This window comes from Miniopterus schreibersii (genome assembly GCF_964146895.1).
Source record: "Miniopterus schreibersii genome assembly, chromosome: 10".
Taxonomy (NCBI): Eukaryota; Metazoa; Chordata; class Mammalia; order Chiroptera; family Miniopteridae; genus Miniopterus; species Miniopterus schreibersii.
Window position 1 is genome coordinate 65,227,798 of NC_138110.1, and position 20,657 is coordinate 65,248,454.

The following is a 20,657-nucleotide window of genomic DNA, read 5'->3' on the forward strand; positions in this document are numbered from 1 at the left end:
CTCTTAGCACAGGGCATCCTGCTCCCTGTGATGGGTGTGTGGAAGTGCTTTGTAAACTGTGAAGTGCTCTACACATGAGGAGTCTGACTGATCAGTGCTTTACTAATGTTTCAACACAAAACAGAGATTAAGTCAGCTGTGTCAAAGTAGCAGAGACTGATGCTAATAATAACTGACATCTAGAGGATCCCGATGGCTTAGAAATCACTTTTCACACCCTTTATTCCTTATAATACCTACCACAATTCTGAGAGACAGGCTTTTATCTTTACGTCCATTTTAAGGGTGACAAGAGGGAACATGTTGAACTTGCTCAAGGCCACACAGCTGGCCTTTTCCCCCTTGTTGCTCTGGGAGGAAACAATGAAGAACTGTTTTAGCTCTAATCCACTCTGCATCGGTTAGGCTCTCCAAAGACCACCTCAAGAGTATAGGAAAACAGGTTATACACAAGGCTGTAGATGCTGTTGACTTGTAAGAAGTGTTAAAATTCCATCCCTGGTTGAACCTGCCTACCCCCGGAATCTGTTCTTAAAGATAAGAAAGAGGTATTGTTTTGGGGTTTCTGTTTTGTGGTAGATTATCTGCAAAGATGGCTACCAAGGAGTCCTTCCATTCCTGCATGTGCATTTTTTATGGGTTGAATTATGTCCCACCTCCATAGATAGGTTGAATATATTGGAGATATGTTGGAGTCCTAGCATCTAGCACCTCAGAATATGACCTTATCTGAAGACTGGGTCTTTACAAAAGTAATCAAGTTAAATGAAGTCATTAGGGTGCGCCCTAATTCACTGGTGTCCGTGTAAGAAGGGGAAATTTACACACAGAGTGACATGTATACAGGGGGAACTCATGTGAAGATGAAGATGAAGGCATGAAGGCATGAAGGCAGAGATCAGGGTGATGCATCTACAAGCCAGTGAACACAAAGATTGCCAGCAAACCACCAGAGCCAGGAGAGAGGAATGGAACAGACTTTCCCTTACAGAAGGAACCACCCTGGCTGACAACTTGACCTTGGACTTCCAGCCTCTAGAACTGTGAGATAGTAAATTTCTGTTGATTAAGCCACCCAATTTGTGGCACTTTGTTGCAGTAACCCTAGTAAATTAATACAACATTCCACTCTTCCTAGCAAGAGGTGGAATCAATTTACCCTCTCCTGGAATCTGGAGACTTTGTGACTTTCTGTAGCCAATAGAATGTGGCAGAAATCATGCATTGGCAGTTCTGGGCCTAGATCTTAAGATGCTTGTGAGCTTCCGTTTTCACCCTCTGAGAAGTAGGCTGCCATGTTGTAAGGAAGTCTAGGCTATCCTGCTGGAGAGGTCACCTGGAGAGAGAAGCCATTTACATTGTTCTAGGCCCAGCCAAGCTTCCAGCTGATGTCCCTAGTTAACATCACATGTGGCAGAAGCACTGTCTAACTGAGCTTAATCAACACAAAGAGTTGTGAGAAATAAGAAATCGTTGTTGTTTTAAGCCACTAAGTTTTGAGGGTGGTTTGTTGGGTAGCCACAGACAACTGAAATGTATTTTGGCAAGTATTCTAGCACCTCTGCCACTGTTTTCCCCAAAGCCAGATGCTTCCAGTACCATCCTTGCTACCATCCTCCTCAATGGATTCTGGGTGATGCCTGTCTGCTCACATTGCTTACTTCCACATAAAAATCTTTAGTGGTGCATCTGACTTCAGGCCTGGATGATGCCAGCACCCCAATTGCAAAGAAGACTGGGAAATTGTGTCATATATATATGTATATATAATTTTTAAAAATATTTTTTATTGATTTTTAGAGAGAGAGGAAGGGAGAGGGGGAGAAAGAGAGAAACACTGATGTGAGAATGAAACATTGACCGAGTGCCTCCTGCATGCTCTTTACTGGGAATTGAACTGGCAACCTTTCAGTGAGCGGGGTGATGCCCAACCAACTTAGCCACACTGGCCAGGGCTAATTTTTTTTTTTTTTTTTTGGCGTGTGTGTGTGTGTGAACTTACTGTGTGCTTGGCACACAGCTCTGGGTCCATTCACCTTCTCTTTGTAAACAGTACTCTGACATCACCCTTATTCACCCTGTGGTTTGGATGGAATTAATGCCAGGGTTGGGCATATGATTCAGGCCCAAACAATGATATGTGATCTAATCAGAGCCAACTTGGTGTAATCTTGATTTTTTTGTTGGGACAGCTGAAAGAAGTGAGGACTTGGGCTGTGAGGATGGAGCCTAGAGCTGTTGGCAACCACCTTGCTGCTGCAAGGAACAGAAATGAGAGATGAGGAGAGGAAGACTAAGTCTTGGTATTTTTTGAGTCTCTTGGTGCCCAAATAAGTCATATCATTGGAGTCTTCTATTATGTGAGCATATAAATTTTCTATTTGCTTACACCAAGCCAATTTGAGTAGATTCCCATTATTTGTAATCTGTCAATTCCATATATATATTAATGTCCTTATTTAATATTCACAATAAGTCTTTGGAATAGGTATTATTTATTAACCCCATTTTACAGATGAGGAAACTGGTGCACAGAGGGGCCACATGGAGGCAGAATTCAAGCCCAGGAAACCTAATCCTGAGGGCCCACTCATAAACATCCTGTTCTTGGTGATGGGGAAGGATTCACAGAGGAATGCATGACATTTAACCTAACATTTAACTCCAAGGGGTCACAGGAATCTGTCAGGAGCAGGGAGAAAGACTTCTAGGTGGGGGGAATAGCTTGGACAATGACAAGGCCTTTTCTGCTAAGGCCGTGTACCTGCCCTGCAGCCATGCTGTGGCTGCTGCCAGACCCACCTGCTTCCCCCAAATCCCCTCAGACTGTTTAATCCACCCCTTCCCAGTACCCCAGGTGTGCTGGTTCATGGAACAGACCTTTGCCCTAGCAAGCATGTAAGGAAGGCATTTTGCCCGCTACCTGGAGTGAGTCACAAACAGTACCCTTACCTATCCCACTGGGTTCTATATAATTCTTTAGGGCCTGCCACGTGCTGGGAGGATACCCATGTCTTCTTGCCACCCCGCAAGATCAGCCTGGTATGTAAGTGTCCTTACTCTTGCCTGGGAAATTTTCCCAGCACCTACACGCAGCCTGGTCCCTCCTGCAGAGCAGCATCAAAACCCCTCTGTCCTGACCTCCGGACCCATGAGGGCTTATGCTCTGCATTGGGGCCTGGTGGGTTCACTGTGGGGTCTGGGTTAGGTGAGGCACACTCCTCAGTCTGAAAGACAGTTCAGGGCAGGATCCTGGATACCACTGAAGGCTTGTACCCCTAGGACTGGGTCTCTGTCAGCCCCAGGAGGACCTGAAGATGCTAACAGGGCTAAATAGAATGAAATTGTCAGAGACCAAGGGCTCCCTGCTCCTCCCCTCTGCTCCCCCCTCCCCCCCAACTAGAGCAAATGAAAAACTGCAAGGAACCAGAGCAGTGCTTGCAGAATCTCAAACAGAATACAAATAAATAATTTCCAAATAATTCTGATTTAAAAACAAAAGAAAAAGATAAGTGACCCTCACATTTGTATTAGCTTCATTTTTTATTAAATCAAGAATGAGGCAGTGGGTTCTAGTAAAGGGTATTTTCTTAAAGAGGCCATTTCCACTCACGGTCGTGGGCTGCGAAAGGACAGGCTGTGGCGATTTGAGAGCCCCATCACCCACTGCTGTTGCAGGTTTGAGGTCCATTCTCGGAGGCTGGGGTGTGGGGGTGGAGGGTGCAGCAGCGGTGTTGGGGAGAAAATGAAATTGGGGGTGGCCCTTGGGGACGAGCCCTCTGGCCCCAGTGGAGGGTCTGCAGGAGTGAAGGCAGCTCCAGGAGAGAGAGGTGCTCTTTCCTTTCGAAACGCCGGCCCCGAGCTCCTCGGGTAAACTGAGGCCCGCGTCCCGGCTTTGCTGGTCACCTGGCAGACAGCCTTGGCCCTGCGTTCCCCCCCAGCACAGGGAGGGCAGGGCTGGGCCGGCTGCTTTTCTTTCGGGGACAGGTGGGGACGTTTGGCTCCCGGCTCCAGCAGGGGAGGGGGCGTGGGGCCCCGGCGGGGAGCGCTGGGCGGGGAGTTGGAGGTGCGGGCGCCGCGCCGCTCGGCCCCGCGGTCGCCAGTTTCCCCGCCCCCGGGGGGGCGGGACCGGGGAGGAGCCGCGCGCGTCCCCGCCCCGAGGCCGAGCGGGGGCCGGGCCGGAGAGGCCGGGCGGGGTGGGCCGGGGACGCGAGGCGGAGCCGGGCCCCATACAGGCCGCGGCGGCTGGCTCGGGCCCCTACGGTCCCGGTGGCGGCTGGAGGAGGGAGCCAGGCGGCTGGAGAGGAGGGGAGGTGGAGGAAGCCGAGGCTGGAGCGCCGTTCGCCGCAGACTAACTTCCCGGGCTCAGCAGGGAAAAAGGTACGGTGCGCCCGCTCTCGGTCGCGGCCCCCGGCCCCCGACCCCCGACCCCCGACCCCCGGCGCCCGGTCTGCTCGCGGGCAGGCGGGGGCTGCGGCCGCCGCGGGAGGGTAGGGGCCCGGGCAGCCCCGAAGGCTCGGCCGGTCCGCGGCTCCGGCGCCAGCGCGGCGCTCCGGCGGAGGGCTGGGCGCGCGGGCTTCCCCGCGGCTCTCGGAGAGCGGTGGGCGCCGCGCCCCCTTCGCCCGCGTCGGAGGAGGCGGTGGTCGGGCCCGGGGGCCGGTGATCTGAGAGGGGGCTGCGCGGGCCGGGCGAGCGCGCCGGGGCGAGGGCAGGCCGGACCCCGCGGGCTGCCTGCTGCTGGGGAGCGGCCGGGCGTCTGGCGGGCGCGCTTTGTGGGCGCAGACAAAGCCGGGCGCCGACACCCGCGACGACTGGGGCCGCCCAGAGGGTGGTCGCTGGGGGAGAAGAGAAGGCTTTGGGGCGACGGCCCGGACCAGGGCGAGGCTGGGCCGCCCTCCCTGCGGGCGTTCGGGTGGTCTCCTCGGGGGGGCGCCGGGCAGGGTGGGGAGCAGCTCTCTCCGATGGGCCAACTAGGGGCTCAGCGGCTGCGCCGGGCTAGGCAACAGCCGGGCTGGGAAAGGGGTAGTGTGCTGGAGGGCTCACTTGGGGGAGGGGCTGAGGAGGGAGGCCTCTGCCCTGGGATGGGGCTGGGGCTTTGGTGGAGCCGGCGAGGGGTCCGTGGACCCCCTCCGAGGGCTTGCACCAGGGGAGGGTACGGCCTGGTGAGATAAGTCCTGTGGCTGACGTGTACGGTGAGATGTGTCCACAGGTTGTTTGCAGAATGTGCTGGTGGTGGCACATCCCGTGCCAGTCCACGGGAGAGCCACTTGTCCAAGCAGCGAAACAAGGCAGGCGCCCCAGGGGTCGTTGAAGTGGGTGCGGACGGAGGGGTGGGTAGGCGCGCATCTGGAAGTGTGTGCAGTGCAGGCCCCGCATCTGTATTGTGCTCCCCACCCCCTCCCCTCCCCCTCTCTCTGGTAAGGGGCTCGAAGCATCCCAATTCCTGCCCCAGGCCTATGCCTCCGCTTGGGTTCCAAGGTGCTCCGCTCCCTGTCCCCCACTCTTCAGTTACTTCCCCTCTCTCCAGTCTTAGAAGTGGCTTCTTTCCCCCCGGATTATTCATACAGTGTCAGAACACGCTTTGGCATTTCACAGTCCCGCTTTTGCCCTCATCTCTCATTTTCCCTCAGCAACAGATCCAATTCTCGCAGCAGAGCTTCTCCAGAGAGCCGCCTGTTCCTGCCCCTTGGGTTCCCCAGCCCACCTGACCCGGCTTCTGTCTCACCAGTCACTGAAACTGCGCCTTCCCTCCCCCAGGCGATGTCTCCAGTGATTTCCACACCCCCACAAGCAGGTTTTCCTTGACCTCCCTTGGTCTTGTGGATCATTTTCTCCTTCTAGGACCAATAATCTCTCTTGGCTTCTCTTGGTTTTCTTCTTTCCCTGGCTAGTCCTTCCTTCGTCATCTTTGGGGACAGCTTCACTCAACGTTGAATGCTGGAGGGTCTCAGAGCTGTGTTCTCAGTCCCCTCCTCTTCCCTGACTCCATTCTGTTTACATACCGCCCCCCACCCCCAGCTCTCATTCTTTCTTAGGACTTTTAAAATCAAGTATTAATTTACAAACACACATATCTTAAATATACATCATTTTCATTCTCATGATTTTAAGGAGCAAATTTTATCTTAAAGCCTCTCTATCCAACCACCTATGTGATGATTTATGGTGTCCTGGATGTGCCATCGGTATGAAAGACTTCGTATGGATGAGACAGAACCCTGACTGCACTCCCCAAACGATCCTCCACAGGCCTACCTATCTCAGTAAACCCACCCAGCTTTAAAGACAGGAAACCAGGAGGCATCAGCTCCTCCCGTTGCCTCCATCCCCACAACCGGTCCAGTAGCAAATCCTTTGGGTTCTTTCTGCAGAATCTATCTCAGGCATGTTCTTCAAGCTCTTACTCCACTACTACCACTCTAGGCTACTGCCCCAGGGCAAGCCACCTTTTATGTCTTGCCCAAATGCTGCAGTAGTTGTTACCTGTTTCCATAAGTCCTCATTTGCTCTCCTCTAATCTATTTTTTAAAATTTTTAAAAAATTTGTCTTTATTGTTGGAAGTATTACAGATGTCCTCTTTCCCCCCCATTGACCCCTCCTACCCCATAACCCCCCTCAAGCCGTCACCACACTGTTGTCTGTGTCCATGGGTTATACATATATGCATGTGAGTTCTTTGGTTAACCTCTCCCCCACCTTCCCTCTGAGATTCTATTTTAACAGAGAAGTATTTAGAAAAATATTGATTAGATAAGCTCATTCTCTAAAGCCCTCCTTAGCTCCCTATTGCACTTGGAATAAAATTTCAAAGCTTCCCCCTGGCCTATGAGACCCTTCGTGATCAGGCCATCTCTGACTTCCTCCAGCCCTATCTTGTCCCTATGTAGTCTTCCTGACAGCCACACCTGAATCACTTGGCCTTTGAACAACCCAAGCTGTTTTCTGTCCTGGCACCTTTGCTTATAATGTTTTCTCTGCCTGTAATGTTCTTCCAGGGTTTTCTACTGGGCTGGTTTGGCTCCTTCTTATTTTTCAGGTCTCAACTTAAGTCTGCCTTTCTCAAATGCCTTCCCAGTCTTGGTAGAGGGCCCCTCCCCACCCCATAATTCACTATAGCTCCCGTTTTACCTTCCTCATTCTATTTATCACAGTCCGTGACTATTTGTTACAATTATCTTTTTACTTTGGCTGGCTGGAAACTTGACTGAATGGCCCACTGCTGTATCTGGAGCATCTACACAGTGCCTGGCACACAGCTGTTGTTCAGTCTTGAATCAGGTGGGAAGGTTGGGGCTGGGCTAGGCAAAAGAGGTGGGTATTGAAGTTAGCGCAGGAGCCCCCTTTAAATCTCGTCACCCCGAAGATTTTTCTTTTCTTTTCTTTTCATTTCATAAAAGCAGTTGTGCAGATGGCTGTAAGATTCTGAGGGGGTCAGTGGGGTGTGAAAAAGGGAAGTGGAAATTGTCAAGTGTCTCGAAGGCAGGTCTAGGGGGGAGATTGGAGGGTCTGAGGGATGTGGAGTCAGTGTGGGTTGCTGTGGGTTGGGGGTAAATGACTTCCTTTGCTCTCTTTGGTGGGAATCCAGGCTAGGTTAACAGGGGTAGGCGGGGGTGATGGTGGGAGGTGTTCTCTAACTCAGGAGATGGGAGCGGTCTGGGCAGCTGGGGATTTATTTCAGGCTATTCCCTGGGTGACTGCTGGGTACCCATCCCTGGAGGGCAGGGAGTTGAAAGGGAGGAACAAACTGGGGCTGGGGGTCTCTCTATTAGACCCATGTCTTTCCACCCACAGCTCTCCTCTTTGCACAGAGGAGCCAGCTGAGAATTGAATTGTGTGGCTGGTGCTTCCAGAATGGAGGGCGGAGGACCAGGGGACCTCAGATCTGGGAGGGAGGGCAGCTGGGTCCTGGACAGGCAGGCTGGTGATGGACCAAGGTAACACTGTGAGATGAGTGCTGGAAACAGAGGCTGGGGTCCAGATCTAGAGTTGGGCTGGCATGCCTAAGAAAGGCCTTGACCTGGGATAGGTGGGAGCAAGGAGGGTATCCTGGGTGGGAAATCAGGCAGAGACCAAGAGGCTGGGCAAGGGCCCTGCTATACTCAACGGTTGTCAGGCAATGTTTTAAGGACTTTGTAAATATTAACTCCTTTAATTCTCTTAATAGCTCTATAAGGTAGGTCTTATTGCATTTAACAGATGGGAAGACTGAGGCGCAGTCATACAACGCAATAGTGACAGAATAAGGATTTGAACCCAGGCAACCTCGCTCCAGAATCCATGCTGTAAACCACCCAACTCTACCACTTACCTCATACCTCTCAGATGGGCACCAACTGAAGTCTTCTTAACAATCAAACAGTTTTTACAGACTTCCAGACTTGCAGGATGACATGCAGGCTGCATGTTTTGGGGACTGGGGAGGTAGGAAGGAAGTCATAACCTCTAAGGTAGAAGGGATCTTCGCTCAGTGAGTTTCTCTGCTTCATGCCCTACCTTTTCTTTCAGGAGAGGCTCAGGCCCAGGCTGAGTAGTTGAGCATCATATACACTGTGATTTTAGGGCGCTGGGGGGTCAGTTTCTTCTGGTACTAAAACAACTCTCTGCTTGAGATGCCACCATTGGAATGTCATCCCTCTGGGTTTAGTATTGCCCCACTGCCCTCTTCATCTGCCTCTGGAGAGCCTAGGGAGGTCAGGTAGGGGCTCTGCAGATAAACTGGCCTGTTTTGGATTCCATCTAGAATGTTGTGAGGTAGAGCTTCAGATTTGGCCTTGGGAAACCTGGGGGGGGGGTGGTCAGAGTAAGGCTGGGTCAAACGTGGGAGCTGAGCTGGGGGAACAGAGAAAAGGGAACTGAAAACAGCTTAATTCACTTCACTGTTGGGCCTGTCCTTACCTCTTTTTGTCTGTCTGTAAAATGGGATTAGAGAGGCTCTATTCCTTTGCTCCCCAGAGGTTGTGAAAGCCATGAACTCCTTAAGGTTACATGTTTGAGTGCCTTCTTGCAGACCCAGTATGAAGGAGGACTTTCCATAGGACACTAGCCCTGAGGAACTGGGCCAGAAAGGAGGGAGCCAGGAGGAGGGTGTGGCAGCCCTGTCCTGCAAGGCTTTCCTGTTTGGTAATGAGAGGATGACTCTGGGCAGGTGACTTTGCCTCCCAGCGGCCTGGCTGGCTGGCTGAGTAGGGGTTTGCTGACCACAAAGGATGGAGTCTCTTTTCTCCAGTTTCTGAGCCCCAGAGTTTAAGGGGTCTGCTCATCTATCTTGCCAGATTCTGCCAGCCCGCCAGGAAAAGAGGGAGGCAAAGTTGGTGGCATTCTCTTCTGAAATTTGGGAAACTGAGGCACACTGAGCAAGCACATTATTGCTGGAAGCTAACCAGGTCCATGGTTCTGGGGAGTTTCCCTTCTTTGGCAGGGAGTATGCAGGAGGCTTATCCACACTACCTGAGTCCTTGTCTGCTGGGTCGAGGTGAAAGCTGTGGCAGAGCCAGAGGCTGGCAGGCAGGAGCTGAGGGTAGACTTCTTGACAACTGATGGCATCATTTGACATCTCCTATGCCCCAGTCCAGTGTTTACAACCACTGGGAACACATGACAGGGTCCCCCTGTCCAGGAAATAAGAATGAGCCATGCCAGGTGTGATATAATGAAGTGCAGGTCAGACCAGCTTCCTCGAGGAGGTAGTGCTTTTACAGGGTCCTGAAGTCCTAGCAGTTTTGGCCAACAAAGGAGGGGATGGCATTTCTAGGGTGGAGAGGAGCCCACACCTGGAGAATTGGGTTGAAGGCAGGTTGGGGAAGGCCTTGACTGCCAAGCTGCTGAGTCTAGACTTGATTCACTAGGCCCCAGGGAGCCACTGAAGGTTATAGGTCCCGGGTGCAACTTGAACAGTAGTCTATAAAAGTACATCTCAAACTCCAACATAAAGTAGATCACCTGGAAAGTTTGTTAAAATGTAGGTTCTAATTCAGCAGATCTAGGGTAGGGCCTGAGATTCTGCCATTTCTGACAAGCTCCTGGGTGGTATGATGCAGCCGGGTCTAAGGGCCATCTATGTGTAGCGAGGGTTGAGATTGTAGACTTGGGCCAGGTAGGTGCAGATTGGAGCAGGTCAGGTGGGGCCTGGAACAAGTAAAGGGGACCATCTGGGCTCCGGTGGGCTGTGTTGGGGAAGTGTGGGGACTGCCTCTGTGGGGGCTGAGGTGGAGGCAGGGCAGAGGGGAGAGTGTAGAGGATGCAGGGTGCTGGGAAGTGGGGCTGGGTGAGGGATCTCTGGGGGCTTGTGTCTCAGGTCAGGAACCAGGTCTGATTTCCAGGGTGTTTGGCATTGACGAGCTCCCAAGATCACAAGAGGGTTTCTAGGTACTGCCCAGTGCAGGGTGACATGCAGGCCGCATGTAGGCACCTTATCTTTGCCCACAGCTGAGCCCAGCCCTGTGGGTAGCCAATCTGGGGTGAGCATTCTTCCTCCATTTAGTGTTGGCCCAGGGAGATTGGGGAAACAGCTGACTTCAGCTCCAGACATAACATCTTCTAGAAGTCCCCAGGGTCTCCCCAGCTGCCGAGCCATCCCCCCCAGCAGGTGCAGCATCCCTCACCCTGCCCTGCATGAGTTCTTGTAGCCACTGCCAGTGGTTACATGAACCACTGCTATTGGGGTCTTCTCCCACTGGGCCCTCTCCCTGGTGCACCTGGAAGTGGGAGGTCTACATGCTTCTTTCTGCTCCCCCTCTGGCTGGGCTACTGCAGGCAAGTGTCTGCTCCCCTCTGAGGCCTCAGTTTCCTATAAATTGAAGGATTCTGTCCTTTCTCTGGGGAGCAGGTGAGAGGGTCACTGGGTTTGTTGGGTGGGGTACTGCTTCTTCCTAGAATGGCAGCTGAAAACATTTTAATTTTGGTTTAATATTAAAATTTGCATACTAATGATGGAATAGAATGATCAATTTGCATGGAAGAACTGTTCAGTGTGCTTTGGGGGTCTCCCAAAGCCCTTTGCTTTCTGGGTTTGGCATGGCCTGGGCTGTGGTATCTGAGGGCACAGGTCAGATGAGGTATCTTTAGACCCTTTGGGTCTTCCTTTAGACCCAAAGGAAGGTGGGAAGGTTCTGCGGCCCTCGGCAATACCAAGAGGGGCTCTCAGGCTGAATTCCCCAAATGTCTGCACACCTCCTAAAAGGACTGCAGGACCCAGTGTCTGCCTTTGCCAGGCTGTCCTGAGGAAGTGGGAGGGGGTGGCATTTCTCAAATATTGTTCTGAGAAATTTCAAGGATTCAGGGGACAATAAGCGTAGAAACTGGCAAATTCACTCCACCACCACGTGGGAGATTCAGAATGCTTTTAAAGAGAATTAAAGGCTCTGACAAGTCCTGCAGAAAAGAAGCCATTTGGTGTTTCCCAAAATGATTTGACTACAGAAATCTTTTTTTTTCTTTTTTTTTAGACTTCCTAATAATATCCCACTGACCAGAAAAACACCCAGTGGGAAGGGCTGATGTGGGAATATGCAGCTCCATGGAAGACTTGGGTAGTGCCCAAGTCCAGAAGTGCCAGGGAGGGAAGGAAGGATGGATAGACAACTTCCTGGGGAAGGTGGACTTGGTGGGATGGGTACCATTTGGACAGTCTGTGGAAGAAAAGGGTACTGCAGAGGGAGGGATGGCCTGGAGAGGATGGGCCTAGAGCCAGCTCTGGGTTCTCATGGCAACAGCTCTGCTTTCCTGGGTGGGTGAGGAAGAGAACTGGGAGGACCTGTCTGATGCCTAGGGTCCAACAGTTGCCAGGCCTGGGTCTTTGGGATTCTGGGAGTGCCTCCCACCCCACTGCCCCTGCCATCTCCTCACTCTAGAAGTTCTCTCCTAGCTGTTCATCTCAGAGAGTGGGGTTGTGACCTTTGGGCAAGAAGCTAAACCTCTTGGTACCTCAGTTTCCTCATTTGTACTGTGGGGATAACATTATTTCCCTCGTAGGGTCGTTGTGATAATTGAATACCTGTTGGCTGCTCTTAGTGTGACCCAGGGAAGGGGACAGTGGTCAGGGATGTGAGAGGCACAAAGGCCATCAGAGAGCATGGTGAGGTTTGGGGTGGGGTCCTGATCAGACTAGAGGAGAAGAAAGAGTGAGAGCGAGGGTAGCCAGGACTGACTTCCTGGAGGAGTCACCTGCAGAGTAAGGAGATTTGGGCAGAATGAGGGGATTTTATGGGCCACTTTGGGCCCTGTGGAACTAGCCTGGGTGTGGAACCACAGGATCTGGTGGGTGGGTTTAAGAGACAGGGGAGCTAGGGCAGGGAGGAGTTGTCAGGGACCTTCCTTCATTTATTAGGCCATGGGGAGCTATTGAAGGTTTTGTTTTTTAATCTTCACCTGAGGATATGTTTTTTTAAAAATTGATTTTAGAGAGAAAGGAATGGGGGGGTGGGGAGAGAAAGAAACATCGATCTGTTGCCTCCTGTTTGCGCTCTGACCAGTGATCGAACCTGCAACATTTTTGGTGTATGATACTACACTGCAGCCAACTGAGCCACCTGTCCAGCACCTGCCCCTGAAGGTTTTTGAGGAGGGCAGTGGTTTGATCAGAGCAGTGCTTTAGTGAGAAACATGGCAGGAGTGTGATGGTGGGTTGAAGGTGCAGGACCCACCCCCCTCCAACATTGGCCTTCCTCCTGAATAGCTGTGCCCCTTCACAACTCAAAGCATGGGGAGGGGGCAGGTTGCTTATATGACCCTTATCCCAGATTCTCAGAGCTGAGTCATTTTCCCCAAAAGGTTGGGAATCTCATCCTGTTGCCTTCCTGGAAGGGGTGTTGCAAGTACAGGAGCGGGGGAGGGGGAGTTCCAGGGCCCTTGCTCCCTTCTTCTACTCCTCCCCTGTGGCTGGTGGGGACAGTCATTGAGTCCACCCTGCCTTGCTCCTTGCCACACCTCATTTCCTCTGAAGTGTGAGGACTCTTTGTTCAGCAGCTCAGGTGGGGGTGATGGGGTGTGGCATTTCAAACTGTGACCCCGGAGAAGTTGCTTTAATGGTGCAAAGTCAGGCAGACAGGAGGTCCCTGGCAGAGGATGCTCAGTGAGCCTGCGTACCCAGCCCAGCTACACTCCTGTCCCGCTCTGTCCTTTTTCAAACAAGCGGAGCCCAGGGCTTTTCCTGCTCTTTCTAAACGTGCTGGGAAGAGAGGGGAGGAAGGAAAGCATTTGGGTTCAGCCAGAGCAGGGTGGCTTGGCTGGGGGAGTGCAGCACCCCTGACACCCCAGTCCAGATTCCTTTACCCTTTAGCTACTTCTTGGAGGAGACTGTGAAAAGGAAGGTATGATTTAAGCCCAGGAGAAGAAGCACTTGGAAATGAGCTGTAATTTATTAGAAACAGAACAAGGAACCCAGTTACCCTCTGCCAACTTTGTCCTAGGCCCTGGCAGACCCAGAGTGCCTGTCCTCCCCTCAGGCACCACGAGGCCTGAGCTGTTAGCCCATTTCACAGACAGAGGGAGGTACTGGCAGTACCGGCAAATGATATGACTGGGTTTCCAACCCAGGTTCTTTGACACCTGGTGCAATGCCCATTCTTCACCCCACAGACCCCTCAGAGCCTGTTCCTCGACTTTCAACCATGCCTCTTCGCCACAGCCAGACCTCCCTCCCCCACCCCAAGCCAGGCGAGCCCAGCCCAGCCCAGCTCCCCGAACTCCTGACCCCAGGGAGGAAGGGGCTGATGGGTGAACTGCAAAAAACTAGCTCTTGAGTTGGCTAGGTCTTAAGATGGCTCAAGCAGAGACACTCAAGACCACCAATCGACAGACATTGTTGAAAAAGATTTTTAAATGAGGCTTTTATATGTTAAACATATAGATCCCTTTCACTCTCTTTTTTTGGAAAATTAATTTAAAAAATCATACACAGCCCAGCTGGGCGTGGTTCAGCGGTTGAGCATCGACCTAGGATCCAGGCGATCGGGGTTTGGTTCCCGGTCGGGGCACATGCCTGGGTTGCGGGCTTGATCAATGACTCGCTCATTATTGATGTTTCTATCTCTCTCTCCCCCTCTTCTTTCCTCTCTCTGAAATCAATAAAGATTTATTAAAAAATAAATAAATAAAAAATCATACACAATTAATGGAAAACTTTTGACTTAATCTGAAAAAGTAACTCAAGACAATGAATCTGACTCATTCCGTGGCTTTAAAAAACAGTAAAGGCCAAGCCTTAGTATCTTACTAAGTGAACTTTGGAGTTCCTTATGTTAGATGGCAGGTGTGGAGCCTCTCTGGACCTTAATTTCCTCCTCTGTAGAATGGGGATATTGACTTGAGGATTCACTGATAAATTGCACGTGAAATGCTTAGCACTGTGCTCTGTACCTCAGACGTGCTCTATGAAAAATAGCGATAACCATGATGATAGAATTATGAGAACAAGCATTTCTTTATTTCAATAGCTGGTGAGTTATTAAGTCTCTCTTTGAACTCAATGAAAGGACTTGAAGAATATGTTTCTTGTCCAAGCTCAGTGTCTTAACTCTGTAGGTGTTTTATGGATTGAATCATGGGCTCAGGGCCCACGTATGCATTTTGAAGTGAAGAGCATTGGCTTTTCAGACCTGGTTCCAGCTCTCCCTGGGGTCCTGCTGCCATGTTGAACTTTATGGAGGGCCCTTTATGGGTGTTCCTGTGTTAGGAGATCCTGTGTTAGGACTTGTCAGAGAGCACAGCTACACCACCCTGTAGTTACCAGGTAGGGAAAACCTTGGGCCATTGAGAGAGGAGGTGACTGTTTAGTGGAGGGGGGTATGTGTGTGACACGACACCTTTTTTCTGCCGAGGGCCATTTGGATATTTATAACATCATTCACAGGCCATACAAAATTATCAACTTAAAAATTAGCTATGAAAAAAGCTGCTAGATTTATTGAATTTTGAGTCCCACCTGCGGTTGCCTTGGCAGGGCCAGACCAAATGATCCGTAGGCCGGACATTCCCCACCTCTGGTCTAGAGGGAAGTATGCGTTAGTGGCTCTTAGAATTTTTCTTTTGTGTGCAGGCACAATTAGACTAGCATCCCTGTCCCTGTTTTTGGAGAATGAAACCAAGGGCAAAAGGGCCGTGGCCTGGCATAGTGTCATGCCTGGCAAGCCTTGAGCCAGCCCCTATGGGGCAGGGAGACTCAGGTAGCCTGATGCCCACCCCACCATCACCCTGGGCAGGAGGCAGGTGGCCTCCCTGTGGCAGCCCTTGGTTTTGGCAGTGCAGCTGGGTTGAGACTAGGTTTGGGGACGCCTCCTACAAGGCAGCCCTGAGTGCCTGGCACAGTGTGTGCTGTGTCAGTCTGTGGGGAGGGGTGAGACAGGAGAAGTGCCAGGCAGGGTGCTGTCCTCAGGCCTGCTGCCCCGGGAGGCTGATGGGGGCCTGAGAACCGAACAGGCATTGGGCAGAGATGAGCTCAGTGTTGTCAAGTCCTGCTCTGCCCTCACTTTATCTGGTGGCCTCTGTCACATCTGTGAACCTCTCTTAGCCTGTTCCCTCATCTGTAAAATGGGCACCCAGGTGTTTGGGGGTATTAAATGACTCCGTGAATGGAGAGTGCCCAGCACGGGGCCTGGCACATGAAGAACACTGGAAGTAGGGGTTTGCTGTGTGGTTCATCTAGTGGCTGGATTTTTGGGGGATGTTCTCCCTTTTTCATTTTGCGATCATGCGTGCCACCTTCACTCTGTGATTAACTGCTGAGTGGGGGGCATAGGATAGGAAGCTTTGTGGGAAGAGTTCACAGTGAAGGGGGAAACCCTCCCCACATTGCTGCCTGGAGTCAGCAAGCCTTGGACACTCAGTCTGCCATTTAGGCTGCAGTGTCTCTCTGGGAGCAGAGAACATGGGTCCCAGGCTGGGCAAAGTGGGGACCCCGTGACTCTAGAGAGAGGATGGGCTTGCAGGAGATACCTTCCTCCTGGGGGCTGGAGCTGAAGCACAGGCTTTGTGCACAGTTATGAAGGGCCAGCAAGGGGGAACTGTGCCTGGGCTTGACCTTGTCTCACAAACCTCAGTTCTTGTCAGTGGTTTTGAAAGATTCAGTGGAAAGTGCTGATTGGGCAATCCTCCTTCACCCCAGAACTGTGGAGCTGCAGCTCCTGGCATGGAGAGGGGAGAAACCTGGCAGGGAAGCCACCTCTTCATCTGCCAGCTGACACCTCCCAGGCTTCAAGTGCCCCAGGTGCAGAATGGGTGTGTCTCTGTGGAGACACTAGCCCAGGTCAGGAGCTGGTCAGGACAGTGCCTGCAGGTGATGCCTGATGAAGTGGGGCTGGCAGAGGAGCCCAGGGCTGTGTGTTTTGACACGTGCTGGGCCCTGCAATGGGAGGTGGCCTGGAGAAGTGTTCCCAATGCTGGTGATAGCCTTAAGGAGAGAACTGGGTTCTGGAATTAGACCATCTGGGCTCTCCTCCCATCTGTAGATCCTGCACCAAGTTATTTGGCCTCCATTTCTCGTCTGTCTCACCCCACAGGCTTTGTCAAGGGGAGAGGGGATTACCAGTTGACACAGAACTTATCAAGGTTTGTCCTGACTGGTCACCCAAGTCATCCTGACCCCACCCTTGCCCTCATCCCCACATCCTGTCATTCAGCAAGTTCCCAGGAGGTTACCATAGCACTTTTACCCTTTGATCCCCTCCTGCCTTTCACTTTCTCTGCTCCATTGTCACCTCATCAGAGAGGCTTCCCTGACCTTCCCACACAGAGCAGCTGCCTCTCCCCTTACCCTGCTTTTCTTTTCTCATGGCACCTGTTACCCCTGATCTGTTAGAGCCTCGAAGGGGAGGCTTCGGACTGTTGCTGTGTCCGGGTGCCTGGCACAGAGTAGTGCTCACTAAACTTTGTGTTGTTCTTGTTGTTTTTATTCTGGTAAAATATATATATATAACATAAAATTTACCTTTTTAACCATTTTTAAATGTACAGTAGGCCCCTCTTATCCACAGGGTATATGTTCCAAGACCCCCAGTGTGTACCTGAAACTGTGGATAGTACTGAACCCTATATATACTATGATTTTTTGAATACATACATACCTATGATAAAGATTAATTTATAAATTAGACAGTAAGATTAATAGTAACTTATAATGAAATAGAATAATTATAACAATATACTGTAATAAAAGTTATGTGAATGTGGTCTTTCTCCCTGTCAAATATCTTACTGTACTGTATGCACTGTGTGGCCATGCTGGACAAAGGGGTGATTCACATCCCAGGCAGGGTGGAATGGAGCCGTGTGAGATGTCATCACACTACTCAGAATGGCACACAATTTAAAACTTATGAATTGTTTATTTCTGGAATTTTTCATTTAATATTTTTGGATCACAGTTGACAGTGGGTAACTGAAACTTGGGAAAGCAAAACTGTGGATAAGGGGGGACCCCCCAGATGTCCTGTGCCCACCCAGACTTCTCACCACACCGTGCACTGTTGCTGAGTGGCCATCCTGCCCACCTCCTCCCACTCTCTCTGGGTGGTTGGGACTGCAGGTGATGCCTGATAAAGTAGGCCTGGGAGAGGGGCCACTCTCCACACTGCACTGCCTGTGGGATCTTGTGCCAGGGGAGCTGGGGCCATTCTACCCTTTCTCTTGGGGGCTCCCATGGGGGTGAGTTTACACGTGTCGCTGGCAGGCTTGGAGAAGCTCAGGGCAAGCCCTCCATGCCTGCATTGTGGCTTGGGGGGTGGCTGCTGAGGCTTCTGAGGAAGGCTGGGTGACTGGCGATGTGGGGCTGGGGTTTGCAGGCTGATTCATGGAGGGAGGGAAAAGCAGTGGTGAGAGTTGATCTTTAAGCAGCACCTCTAAGCCCTTGTACATACAGTTCCCCCTGCCTGGAGCTCATTTCTCAGGTCTCCTAGGAATCTCTGCCCCCTCTCTCTGCCCCCATGAGGCACCCCTCCTCATCCTCTCCCACACTCTTCCTTACAGCCCTTACAGAATCCTTATCACTGCATGTTGTACCTGTGAGTTAACTGGCTATGTACCTGTCTGTTTAACCCGTGGCTGTGTTCTCCCCAGGGCAGTGCCACTGGGGAGACAAAACATAAATCTTTCTGACGATGTCTGAGTGGGAGCCTAAGACCCCTTAGAGAGCAGGGCAGGTGTGATGGTAATTCCACTTTTTCAGGTGAAGAAACAGAATCTTCTCCAAGGTCACTTAGAGCTAGACGCCATCCTGCATCCTGGTCCTCTCGAAGGGAGCAGTCCTCAAGGGCAGAGGTTGGCCCCGTCTACCTTGAGGTGCATTATAGACTTGTAATGCACGGGCTTAGGGAGCTGGGCGGCCGCAGGGGAGGGGGATAGAAGGAGACCCTCAGTTTAAGCTGGGGCTAGGGAAGTGGATCTTGGGCACTGCCTGGCTTGCTGTTCTCTCTGCCTCCTCCTGTCCTGCACAGCAGACATGATGTATCTGGGTGGGCCTGGAGTCTGCATTTGGAGCCTGCTGTACAGCAGTGATTCTCAACCTTGGCTATACATTAGCATCATGTAGGACCCTTAAAAAATATCCATGCTGGGACCCCAACCCCAAACACTCTGATTTAGATGACACAGTGTGGGGGCTGGGTATCAGTCTTTTATAAAAATCTCCAGATGAGTCTAATGCACTGGTTGGGAAGGAGTTCCTGTCTCCTGGGCCTTATAAGTGGTAGAGCCTGGGCCAGGCCCTCTGTTCACTCCACCCTAGCCCTGAATTTCAGAAAAGAGGGAGCTGTGGCCCTGAGTGAAATAGAGAGTTTGCCTAGGGTCCCCAGCCTGGGGATTCCCCAGGGAGAGATAATTGATGACTATATTAGTTACCCATAACAAACAACCTCAAAACTTAGTAGCTTAAAACAGCAATTAACATTTATTATCCTCACAGTTTCTGTGGGTCAGAAACTTTGGGGTGAATTTGTTGAGTGTTTCTTGTTCAAGGCCTCTCAGGAGGTTGCAGTCAAGATGGTGGCTGGGCTGCAGTTATCTGAAGGCTTGACTGGGGCTGGAGGGTTTGCTTCTGGGTGGTTCAGTCATATGCTTGGCAAGATGGTTTGGCTGTTGGTAGGAGGACTCAGTTCCTTGCCTCATGGGCCTCTCCATAGGACTGCTTTAGTGGCCTTGTGACATGGTGACTGACTTCCTCTTGACAAGCAGTCCAAGAGGGCCAGGTGGAAGCCACAATGTGTTTTTATTTTTATTTATTATTAATTAATTAATTAATTGAATATATCAGGTGACGTTAGTTAATAAAATTATATAGGTTTCAGGTATACAATTCTATAATACATCATTTGCATATTGTATATGTTTATCACCCCCAGTCAAGTCTCCTTCCATCACCATTTATCCCCCCTATACCTTCTTCTACCTCCCCCTACCCCCACTCCCCTTCCCTCTGGTAATCACCATACTGTTGTCTGTGTCTATGAGGTTTGTTTTTTTTGCTTAATTCCTTTACCTTTTTCACCCAGCCCCTCATCCTTCCTTCCTTTTGACAGCTGTCAGCCTGTTCTCTCTCTATGAGCCTGTTTCTATTTTGTTTGCTTATTTTGTTCATCAGATTCCACATATGAGTAAAATCATATGGTACTTGCACAGTGTGTTTTATGACCTGGTTTCAGAAGTCACACTCCATCTTTTCTACAGTATCCTATTGTGTACACAGGTCAGTTTGGGAAGGGACTGTATTAGGGCACAAGTACTAGGAGGCAAGGATCATTGAAGGCCATCTTGGAGGCTGGTGATTGTTCTGTCATTACTCTTGCAGCCTCAAAGACCTTGCCTGGGAGGGCCAAGCATACCCAGTAAGTTGGGGGGGGGGGGTGCCCTTGTCTCCTAATCCTCTGTTCCTCCCCTGTCATCAGATCACAGCAGTATCACTGCAGAGCGAGGTGGTTTCTCTGAGGCCTGGAGGTCATGGAATCATCATGCAGTAGCGTCTATGACCTCTCTATTGGCTGGATTTCCCCCTCCCCCCAGCACATCTGGTTTCCTGGCCCAGCCCTCCTGGTGGTCGCCCCACTAATGTGCAGACTTGGGCCTGTAGGAATATAAATATACCATTGCTGTTACCTGCCTGGTTGTGGGCTAAGCACTCTGCATTGTCACACTCAACCCTGTGAGGCAAGTACTCTTTGGCCCCATTCTACTGATGAGGAAACTGAAGCCAGGTCACTCGTCTAATAAGTGGTAGAGAGTCAAACTACTGATATTCAGAAACAAGTGATCTGACCCTAGAGCCTGTATGAAAACCGTGGTGCTATAAGGTGTCCCCAAGGGAGGGACTATTTATCAAGTTGCATCATCAAGTGAAACATAACAAAGTATGTTTCTGTGATTATGTTTGTGTATGTCTGAGATTCCTCAAGGGCCTTGGTGAGTTGGGTGCTTCAGAACAGGGCTGGTGCCATGGTTTCCTTTTTGGAGAACCTCTTCCCAGGGAAGTTAGTGACTGTGAGTACCATCTCCCATCAGCCTTCTTCTGCCCACAGCCTAGTGTGCTGTCCCAAGGACGGTCTCATACCAACGTAGTCAGCCATGATAGTGATCAACTTTGTGGTCTCTTACAATTCTGTGGGTGCTGACTTCCTGGAGGGGGGTCCCCGAGTTGGGGGTGTCAGATTCTGTTTAAAGGGAGGGAATCTAGACC

General features: G+C 51.2%; 1 protein-coding gene across 3 annotated transcripts in view; it reads left to right on the forward strand.

Moving 5' to 3' along the window:
- Positions 1-4,180: 4,180 nt before the first annotated feature.
- SMOX (spermine oxidase) overlaps positions 4,181-20,657 on the forward strand; it is a 36,086-nt gene continuing 19,609 nt past the window's right edge. For all 3 annotated transcript variants that reach the window (XM_081148795.1, XM_081148794.1, XM_081148796.1), the window contains exon 1: positions 4,181-4,380. The gene's annotated coding sequence lies outside the window, so the exon portion shown is untranslated. The remainder of the gene's footprint in view (positions 4,381-20,657) is intronic.